The sequence below is a fragment of the Prionailurus viverrinus genome, chromosome B4, assembly GCF_022837055.1.
Source record: "Prionailurus viverrinus isolate Anna chromosome B4, UM_Priviv_1.0, whole genome shotgun sequence".
NCBI lineage: Eukaryota > Metazoa > Chordata > Mammalia > Carnivora > Felidae > Prionailurus > Prionailurus viverrinus.
In genome coordinates, this window is record NC_062567.1 from 78,999,550 (window position 1) to 79,010,113 (window position 10,564).

The following is a 10,564-nucleotide window of genomic DNA, read 5'->3' on the forward strand; positions in this document are numbered from 1 at the left end:
GCCTGCCTCAGATTCTGTGTCTCCCTCTCTCTCTGCCCCTCCCCCACTCATACTTTGTCTCTCTCTCTCTCTTTCAAAAATAATAAACATTTAAAAAAATAAAAAATAAAAAGACTCATCACGTTAAGGGTTGGCATTAATGTAAAGCAACTGGAACTCTCATACAAATAAAGGGAATGTAAAATGCTAAAGGAATGTTAGAAAAGTTTGACAGATTCTTTAAAAGTTAAATGCACACCTAACTTATAAACTAACGAACCATCCTACTTCATTCCAAAGTATTTACTGAAGAGAAATGAAAGTATATTTCCATACTACTAATCTACTATTACACAATTATTTCCAGTAGCTGTATTTGTAATATTCACAAACTGTAAGACCCAACAGATCCAACAACATTGAAATACTGCTCAGAAATAAAAAGGAAAGAACAATTAACACATAAAAACAGGGATTATTAAATTCATTCTCAGTATATTCATTCTCTCAGAGACAATCTTGCATTATTCTATTTACTTAAACTTCTACAAGAAATCAAACTAATCTGTAGTTACAGACAACTTATCAGTGGTTGCCTAAGACCTGGAGGAACACACAGAAGGCACAAGGGATTACAAAGACGAGCAAGAACATTTTTACGGGTGATGGACATGTTCACTCTTTTGATTCTTAATGTTTTCACAAAACTTACCAAGTTGTACACTGAAAATGTGTGCAATTTATTATATGTTTAGTTTCCTTCAATAAAGCTACTAAGAAAGCTAAGAAAATGAACTAAATAACCTGATGCTTGTCCTCTTGTCTCTAAGGACACTGGAGCCAAAGCAGCCCTTGTTAGTTATTTGTTTTCACTAAATAAAATTATTCCAAAGATCCATTAGGGACTTTTCAGGGCAAATCACCAAAGACCTTCTGTTTATTCATTTATTTGCAGGTAGAGCAAAAAAAAAGGTTGGGTGCATGCATCAAGGTATCTGTCCCTGTCCAGGGATATTGAAATACCAACTCTTTCAAAAGAGGTGAGAGCTTCTAGCATTGCACTACCATTAAAATCATTATCCCCCTTTTAAATGTTAAAATGTAAAAGATAGTATTTCTTAGGCCTTCTATGAGAAAACCAATCTAATTTGTTGGACAAAGCAACCTCATTTTCCTACATGTTCACAGAACCCATGAGAGTAAATGTGGATGCATTAGCAAAAATGAAAAGTTCCCAAGAAAATCTTCATCAAAACTACCATTTCAACTAAGTGTCTTTAAGAATTACTATATTCAAACAACTTAAATTATTATCGTCTGACATAAAAGTATGATAAATTTTGCAAAATTAGTAATATTTCCCTTTGGGAAAATTTGGCCATATTTTTCTGAGAAGAAAATTTTTCACTTGCCTGTATTAAAATCAGATATGTAAATTATAACATATATTTTATAAAGCCTCCAAAAATATATGATATTTTTCAAGAGTAAATTGGTGGATATATAAATAAAATCCTAATATAAGAAATATCCAGAAATAACATCAGCTATACTATCAACCTCATATTGTAAAATTAAAACACCCAGTGTGTGTGCGTGTGTGTATGTGTGTGTGTGTGTGTGTGTGTATTTCTCCCTTTATCACTCTAAATCTGGGTACAGAAATATCACTCAATAAAAATCTCTGCCTTTCAAATATTTATTGAAAGATAAACTGAAATCAATTGGTTATATCTCACTCTCAGTTTCTGGATTCCATTTTTAATGCTGTGTAATATCTTATGAGGAAAAAAATGTTTTGAGCATTAATGCCTATAGCATGTTGAGCTAAGGGTATATAGTGATGTATATGTAGCCTGAGAGATGAACAGAAAGGATGAGAGAGAAGTAGGTAGAATGCAGCAATCATTCTCCACTACTGCTGAATTTAATCTTATACATTTGTTGACTATGTCCCCAGATTCTCTGGAAGTGCTCTAGTTTTCAAGCAAACCATGAGCCTGAGTCAGCATTTCTTTTTTTTTTAATGTGCTATTTTTAATTTTTTAATTTTTTTAATATATGAAATTTATTGTCAAATTGGTTTCCATACAACACCCAGTGCTTATCCCAAAAGATGCCCTCTTCAATACCCATCACATACCCTCCCCTCCCTCCCACCTCCCCATCAACCCTCAGTTTGTTCTCAGATTTTAAGAGTCTCTTATGCTTTGGCTTTCTCCCACTCTAACCTCTTTTTTTTTTCCTTCCCCTCCCCCATGGGTTTCTGTTAAGTTTCTCAGGATCCACATAAGACTAAAAACATATGGTATCTGTCTTTCTCTGTATGACTCATTTCACTTAGCATCACACTCTCCAGTTCCATCCATGTTGCTACAAAGGGCCATATTTCACTCTTTCTCATTGCCACATAGAACTCCATTGTGTATATAAACCACAATTTCTTTATCCATTCATCAGTTGATGGACATTTAGGCTCTTTCCACAATTTGGCTATTGTTGAGAGTGCTGCTATAAACATTGGGGTACAAGTGCCCCTGTGCATCAGTACTCCTGTATCCCTTGGATAAATTCCTAGCAGTGCTATTGCTGGGTCATAGGGTAGGTCTATTTTTAATTTTTTGAGGAACCTCCACACTGTTTTCCAGAGTGGCTGCACCAGTTTGCATTCCCACCAACAGTGCAAGAGGGTTCCCATTTCTCCACATCCTCACCAGCATCTATAGTTTCCTGATTTGTTCATTTTGGCCACTCTGACTGGCGTGAGGTGACATCTGAGTGTGGTTTTGATTTGTATTTCCCTGATGAGGACCGATGTTGAGCATCTTTTCATGTGCCTGTTGGCCATCTGGATGTCTTCTTTAGAGAAGTGTCTATTCATGTTTTCTGCCAATTTCTTCACTGGGTTATTTGTTTTTCAGGTGCGGAGTTTGGTGAGCTCTTTATAGATTTTGGATACTAGCCCTTTGTCCGATATGTCATTTGGAAATATCTTTTTGCATTCCGTTGGTTGCCTTTTAGTTTTGTTGACTGTTTCCTTTGCTGTGCAGAAGCTTTTTATCTTCATAAGGTCCCAATAGTTCATTTTTGCTTTTAATTCCCTTGCTTTTGGGGATTGTCAAGTAAGAAACTGTTGTGGCTGAGGTCAGAGAGGTTTTTTTTCCTGCTTTCTCCTCTAGGGTTTTGATGGTTTCCTGTCTCACATTCAGGTCCTTTGTCCATTGTGACTTTATTTTTGTGAATGGTGTGAGAAAGTAGTCTAGTTTCATTCTTCTGCATGTTGCTGTCCAGTTCTCCCAGCACCATTTGTTAAAGAGACTGTCTTTTTTCCATTGGATATTTTCCTGCTTTGTCAAAGATGAGTTGGCCATACTTTTGTGGGTCTAGTTCTGGGGTTTCTATTCTATTCCATTGGTCTATGTGTCTGTTTTGGTGCCAATACCATGCTGTCTTGATGATGACAGCTTTGTAGTAGAGGCTAAAGTCTGGGATTGTGATGCCTCCTGCTTTGGTCTTCTTCTTCAAAATTCCTTTGGCTATTCGGGGCCTTTTGTGGTTCCATATGAATTTTAGGATTGTTTGTTCTAGTTTCGAGAAGAGTGCTGGTGCAATTTTGATTGTGATTGCATTGAATGTGTAGATAGCTTTGGGTAGTATTGACATTTTGACAATATTTATTCTTCCAACCCATGAGCACGGAATGTTTTTCCATTTCTTTATATCTTCTTCAATTTCCTTCATAAGCTTTCTATAGTTTTCAGCATACAGATCTTGTACATCTTTGGTTAGATTTATTCCTAGGTATTTTATGCTTCTTGGTGCAATTGTGAATGGGATCAGTTTCTTTATTTGTCTTTCTGTTGCTTAATTATTAGTGTATAAGAATGCAACTGATTTCTGTACATTGATTTTGTATCCTGCAACTTTGCTAAATTCATGTATCAGTTTTAGCAGACTTTTAGTGGAGTCTATCAGATTTTCCATGTATAATATCAGGTCATCTGGAAAAAGTGAAAGCTTGACTTCATCTTTAGCATTTCTTTATTGGATTGGTGACCATCACCGTGTGGATTTAACAGTATGTAATGGCAAACCTCCAGATGGGACTTTTTGCCTATCTCAGTATGAACAAAATATCCAGAAATAACATCAGCTATACAATCGACCTCATATTGTAAAATAAAAGCAAAAGCATAACTTTAATGATGTGATTACTTTTTAAAAATGAAGAACAATTGTTTACAAAGAAATAAATTGTGGTCCCAAGTGGAATTGCTTTCACTCACTGATGTGAGATTATAAGCATTGAAACACTGATTAAAAATTGGAAACATTCAAGCCTCCACTTTAGTAATTATTTCTCAATGCCTGAGAAAATTACTGTGGAGCAGCTTTTGACATAAACTCAGCATCAAAAAAAAATCATGGTCTCTAGATTTAACATTGCATTAATGGATAACAATGATGATAGAAACACAGTATCAATAAAAATACATTTACTTTTTTGAAAAACCAAAAGGAAGGGAAGGCAGTTATTACTTTCATCACAATTCTAAAGATCATCTCGCAATGTGACTTAATAAAAATAGTCCTCTTTAAAAATAAAAGAAAAAAGATTTCTAGAGTCAGAAATATAGAAAATTTAATAAGCATTTTAAGCATCAGAGCAATATCAATTTAAGTCCAAGTATGAAAAAAATAGTTTTGTTGGTGTGTGCCAAAAATTTGGGATAAATTTACTCAGAAAATATTCTTCAGAGATTGACAATGTATGTGGAACTGTGCTAGATGTCACTGCTATCACAGTAAAAAAGACAATCTCAACAAATATATTCTCCCACTAAACATTAACATAGTAGCAAGTTTTGCTTGCTATATGAGCACAAGAGTGGGTGTGTAGGCTAAAATAGCCATAAGAATTGCAAAAAACTTGCCAGGGGAAGTGGTACTTCAACTGGAAATCAATGATAATTAGGCTTACTCAGTTAAGTTGGGGAACATGGGACAAAGTCTACAAAAGAAGTGCTTAGTAATACCTGGCACTGAATGCTTGTTAACAAATGGAACCTGTTAGCACACAGGGGAAGAGGGGAGAGTTCATACCATGTGAAAATCATGATTTCTCTTTTAGGCACATTGAAATGGAAATGCGCGTGATTTCTACAAACAGATATGTTTGGTCAGGGCTTCAATAAAAAGTAGATATGTTTGATAGTAAATTCAGTAGATTAGTCAGAAAAAAAAATCCATTACCAAAAATAGAAATTGAGTATTCATTAAGTGACAGATGTTACATAAAATTGTAGGAATTGTGGAGAAAACCATGACAGAGTATATGGTCAGAGGTGAAGAGGAATGAGTAGGTCCAAGGAATCAAAACAGGCAAAAAGGTAACCAAAAATCATGTGTATAATTTTTAGGTTAATTTATTAAAGCATTTCATAAATTTATACAAGAAAATTCTGTTTAAAAGGCTGTATTCTGCATAAGAGCTTGCACATTAATTGAGAAATGTAGAAAGAAAACAAGAATGATAGAGGAATGCATAAGGAAGATTTAGCATGACTCATGAGAGAAAATACATTTATCTAAAAACAAAGACAAAGAAAAAAAATCTTATTATAAAACCAAAGTAGAGACTCCAAATTCTGGTCAAGACTCTAGAATGAATTCAAATTATATGCCATGTATTATCATTTGGATAAGGACCAAACTGTTAACTAAAAGCACAATTTTAATAATGCAGTTTTTTTACTTAGTTCTGAACAGGAAAGAATTTCAGGGAGCCAAATTACATTTTTGCTATCCACGAAATCACACCACATCAGCAGATAATCTAATCACATCCATATTGTGACTTAAAATATATGCAAACTGGTGCAACAACTCTGGAAAACAGTATGGAGTTTCCTCAAAGAGTTAAAAATAGAACAACCATACCACCCAATTGCACTACTAGGTATTTACCCAAATGATACAAAAATACTGATTCGGAGAGGCAAATGCACCCTGATGTTTATAGCAGCATTGTCAATAATAGCCAAATTATGGAAAGAGCCCAAATGTCCATCGATTCATGGATGGATAAAGAAGATGTGATGTATTATATCACACACACACACACACACACACACACACACACACACACACACACACACAGGAATATTCCTCAACCAACAAAAAGAACGAAATCAACATTTGCAATAACGTGGATGGAGCTAGGGTTATTATCCTAAGTGAAATAAATCAGAGAAAGACAAATACCATATGATTTCACTCAGTATGTGGAATTTAAGAAACAAAACAGATGAACATAGGGGAAAGGAGAGAGAGAGAGAGAGAGAGAGAGAGAGAGAGAGAGAGAGAGAGACAAACCACAAAACTACAGAGAACAAAGTGAAGGTTGCTGGAGGAGAGGTGCACAGGGAGATGGGCTAGATGGGTGATGGGTATTAAGGAGGGCACTTCTTGTGACAAGCGCTGGGTGTTACATGTAAGTGATGAATCACTAAATTCTACTCCAGAAACTATACTACACTATATGTTAACTAGAATTTAGATGAAAACATGAAACTAATAATTAAAATATAATATGAAAATGTAGTGAAGGTAGAGTATAGCTGATTAAATTAGATTTTATCTATACAATAATCTCTCTGAATTATCAGGCATGCAGATTGGACAGAAGACATCAGTGATTAAAAACTCTACAGTAACAACATTCATTTTCTGGGACAGATGACCCTGAGCTGCAAGTTCTGATTTTTATCTATTTTTTACCTACAAGCTGAGTGTAACGGGACCATCATCACACTCACTTTTGTGGATCCCTACCTTAAAACACCCATGTACTTTTTTTTTTTTTTTTTTTTTACAAAATTTCTCCTTCTTGGAGATCTCATTCACCACTGCCTGTATTTCCAGGTACTTGTATAACATAGCAACAGGTGACAAGGTCATTACCTATAATGCTCGTGTCATCCAAGTGTTTTTTACTGACCTCTTTGCAGTAACAGAATTTTTCTTGCTGGCCATCATGTCCTATGACCATTATGTGGCCATCTGCAAACCCTTGCATTGGGTAACTATCATGAGCAGAGGAGTCTGCAGCAGTCTTATTTATTCCTGCTTGTTGGCTGGATTGTTGGTCATAACCTCCCCACTTAGTCTGGGGCTAAATCTGAAATTCTGTGACTCAAATTTTATTGATCATTTTCTCTGTGATGCTTCTCCCCTCCTAAAGATAGCATGTTCAGACACATGGCTCATGAAACAAACTGTTTTAATCTGTGCTGACCCCCATTTTGACCTTTATATATGTAGTTCTATCTTATATTATCAAAACAATTTTAGGATTTCCATCTGTTCAGCAAAGAAAAAAGGCCTTTTACACCTGTTCTTCCCACATGACTGTAGTTTTCATCACCTATGCACATGCATGTTCATTTATATGACTCCTACAGCAAAAGAGAAAGTGACTACTAATAAAGCAGTTTCACTACTCACTTTTTCTGTTTCACCTACATTAAATCCATTTATTTATACACTGAGAAATAAGTAAAAAAAGCCTCAGTGACTCAATCAAAAGAGTTGCAGCATTCTTAAAGAAGTAAAATAAAATAGCAGTCAATAAATGAAATTAAGTAAAAGGTGTGGTGCTAAACATTTCTGTTAATGCTTATAATTTTATTTATCTTTTAATAATCTATATTTCAGTTATATGTCTCAGCTCCTTTTTCAATTTACTTGCATTGCACCTTAATGAGCTTATTTCTTTCCTTGATTGTTGTTTAACTTCTTGTGGGAGACATCTCAGTAAAGAAAATGAAAGTGTACTTCTCATAAATTCATTTGTACATAAATATAACCCATTATATAATAAATCTTATGCTATAATAAATCTATTCTTTAGTCTTCCATAAAACTGATAGCATAATACTAATTATTATACCCAAGTGTGCATAAAACACTACAAAACCTCAAGTAAGAATTGAAATTTTATGATACAATAGTGAATAAAATAAGTAAGGGCATGATATAATACAAGGATCAATTGAGACACAAGATAATAGCATTTCTATACTATAGGAAAATACATTAAAAATTAAAAACGTTGGATAAAATCTCACAAATATTCTTTTGAATATATAGCTAAGAGTAAAGGTTAAAATAAGGGTAAACACAAGGTATCAGAGATACAGAATAATCAGAAATGAACATAAATAACCCCACCTATAACTTGTGGATTCCCAGGAAAGCAAAGAAAGGAGGATAAAGAGTGGCAAGTTGTTGAGTTATAGGTTACAGGGGCTTGGATTAAATGTCCATATGGAGAAGGGTATTGAAGTGTCAGGATCCAAGTGGTGAAAATGCATGAAGCTGACAAAATAGCCCAAAGTCAAGATTTTAAAAGCATGATTTAGAAGAAAAATTCCCATTTTTATGAAAAGACAATTTTCTCTAAGAAATTTTTCTGTCTCTCTTGAGTTATGAGCTATGGAGGAGGAGTTGAGAACCATTATCATGTTTCTCTAATAGCATTTATAGTCCAAATTCTATAAAAATAATCTACTAACACCATATATAAAGAATTAAACAGTGAATCCAAATATAACTGTTTGGAATTGAAGAAATACATATTCATTGAAATAGACACACTTCATGACAATTCACAAAAAACCTATACACAGAAGAAATCAAAGAATTATTCATCCACAAATATATTCATTATTTTCAGAAATAAACAGAACAAAAAATAAAGCAACTCCTGCTCATAACATTTTAAAACTATAAAATTAATTAAAAGTATTAGAACATGATTTTATTAAGAAAAATAAATTTCAAAAGATAAATAAATCTCAAAGTTGATATTTTAAAAAAATTCAAATTAATAATTTCCCAAAAGCATAAATTAATGCAAAATAAACAATATATAAGGTTAAAAATCAGAAGGAAGGTATGAATACTAATGCATACTTAGCATAACTTTATGGATAGTCTAGCACAATTCCACAACAAAATGTGAAGATCCAGAGCTACAAACAAGGGTTTAGCAAAACAAAATTGTGAAAATTCAAAATGTGGAAAACTTAAATATATTAATTTCCACATAAAATTTGGTAAAGCAAATAAGATCTATGATTAAAAAGGCAAAAGGAGGGGCGCCTGGGTGGCTCGGTCGGTTAAGCGTCCGACTTTGGCTCAGGTCATGATCTCACAGTCTGTGAGTTCAAGCCCCACGTCAGGCTCTGTGCTGACAGCTCAGAGCCTGGAGCCTGTTTCAGATTCTGTGTCTCCCTCTCTCTCTGCCCCTCCACTGTTCATGCTCTGTCTCTTCTCCGTCTCAAAAATAAATAAACTTAAAAAAAAAATTTTTAATAAAAAAATCAATCAATCAATAAATAAAAAGGCAAAAGGACCAGATTACAACCAACCATGGTAAAGCAATAATCTCATTAAGATTTCAATTATCTAAATAAAAAATAATAATAAAAAACTCTCCCTAATGAATTTTATGAAGACATCCTAATATTTGACAAAAATCTGATTAAAACATTAAGGCAAACTGTTTAATTTTTGTTTCAATTATTGACTGATGAATGTAGTTAGACAATTTCAATTAGAATCCAACGAAATAACCAAAAATTATACTATGGTCAACCAAGATTTATTCCAATTATAGAAAGGTGTAGATAATAGATATAAAGGATAGATAGATCATGATGATAATAGATAGGTAGGTAGATGGTAGACAGATGATAGATAAATGATAGATACATTAGTAATAAACTAATGATAGATAAAAAATGTATACAGATATAGAAATATATATATGAAATATAGCCTGATTTTGTTGTACCAACAAACTAAAGAAAGGAAGATTTTATATGGGTTTTGATTAATAGATAAACTATCACCAGATAAAAATCAGTAACTTCTAAAAAATTTAAAGTAAAATACAAATATGGTGAACTACTAAAGTATGATAAAAAAAATCTAAAGAAATACAATTACATTAAACAGTAAAACACCTGGAATAAATTAAAATCAAAAAAACAAAGATGCTCCCTTTCATCACTGATATTCAACATTTCACTGCCATCTTAAAAATGCCATAATAATAAAGTAGCTGGATTATCAGACTGAAGTTATGAAACTACTGTAATTAGAAATTATGAAACCCATATCTTTTCAAGTTTTTACGTCTTTGAAATGTGCGTGTGCCTTACAATGACAGGCATCTTAATATTGTCCATTGTTTAACCAGTCACATTTTTTAAGGAAAAATACATAACACATAACATAAAAGTACTTAAAATAATGACACGCATTTAAATAGAGTCAATGAAATATGGTATTTTCTTCCTGACAAAATTATTATGTACCTAGAACACAATAAAATCTAATAAGAATCTAATAGACTTAGTAAGAATATTTAGTAACTTGGGTAAAGGATACAAGCAAACAAAAGTCCATTGACAATATTTACAGTAGCAATCAGCTTCTACTACTAAAGCTATCAATATGACTGCCCTGGAATAAACGCCATTATGAATGCAATGTATCATATCATAAAATATCAATT

General features: G+C 33.3%; 1 pseudogene; it reads left to right on the forward strand.

Moving 5' to 3' along the window:
• Positions 1–6,649: 6,649 nt before the first annotated feature.
• Positions 6,650–7,592, forward strand: LOC125170627 (olfactory receptor 6C2-like; annotated as a pseudogene).
• The last annotated feature ends 2,972 nt before the right edge of the window (positions 7,593–10,564 follow it).